This window comes from Schistocerca serialis, chromosome 4 (assembly GCF_023864345.2).
Source record: "Schistocerca serialis cubense isolate TAMUIC-IGC-003099 chromosome 4, iqSchSeri2.2, whole genome shotgun sequence".
Classification (NCBI taxonomy): domain Eukaryota; kingdom Metazoa; phylum Arthropoda; class Insecta; order Orthoptera; family Acrididae; genus Schistocerca; species Schistocerca serialis.
In genome coordinates this window covers 271,941,160-271,941,874 of record NC_064641.1, presented here as the reverse complement: position 1 = coordinate 271,941,874, position 715 = coordinate 271,941,160, and the positions used below count along the sequence as shown (strand labels likewise).

General features: G+C 45.6%; 1 non-coding gene across 1 annotated transcript; it reads right to left on the bottom strand.

Annotated features, from left to right (window-relative positions):
• Nucleotides 1-369: 369 nt before the first annotated feature.
• Nucleotides 370-441, bottom strand: Trnaa-cgc (transfer RNA alanine (anticodon CGC)). Its single transcript has one exon. It is a non-coding gene; the product is annotated as a tRNA-Ala (tRNA).
• Nucleotides 442-715: the final 274 nt, after the last annotated feature.

Here is a 715-nt window from a genome sequence, read left to right as displayed (position 1 = left end):
ACATCCCATCTCGAGAGATCGTTTGCCAACTGGTGACAAGATATTTTTTTTTTAAACTGGCTTCTGTAAAGGTTTTTTTACAAACGACGCTTTGTACTGAAAATTTGGTACCAGTTTCACACAAAATTGTATTCAGTTCAGATTAAACGATTATTTCCAATTTGACGTAAAACAAGTATAAGAGTATCGAAGCCTGGTGGTGGTGGTGGTTAGTGTTTAACGTCCCGTCGACAACGAGGTCATTAGAGACGGAGCGCAGGCTCGGGTTAGGCAAGGATTGGGAAGGAAATCGGCCGTGCCCTTTCAAAGGAACCATCCCGGCATTTGCCTGAAACGATTTAGGGAAATCACTGAAAACCTAAATCAGGATGGCAGGAGACGGGATTGAACCGTCGTCCTCCCGAATGCGAGTCCAGTGTGCTACCACTGCGCCACCTCGCTCGGTAGCATCGAAGCCTCCGAAAAACACTGTACAAATGTTCTTTCAATTTCTGATACTACACCGACGGGAAGAAGAATCACAACACCAAGAAGGAGTTGTGCGACATAAACGAGAGTTGGGAGGCGTGTTTCTATATCTGAAAGATAATGTCTATTCAGATTTCGCGCCAGTCGCATAAGAGTTGCGCTAGTAGCGCCACAACGAGGATGCAAATCAGGTTTCCTCTAAATACAGGCTCTAACGGTCGTGACGTTAGTTCCTTTGAGACTGGGC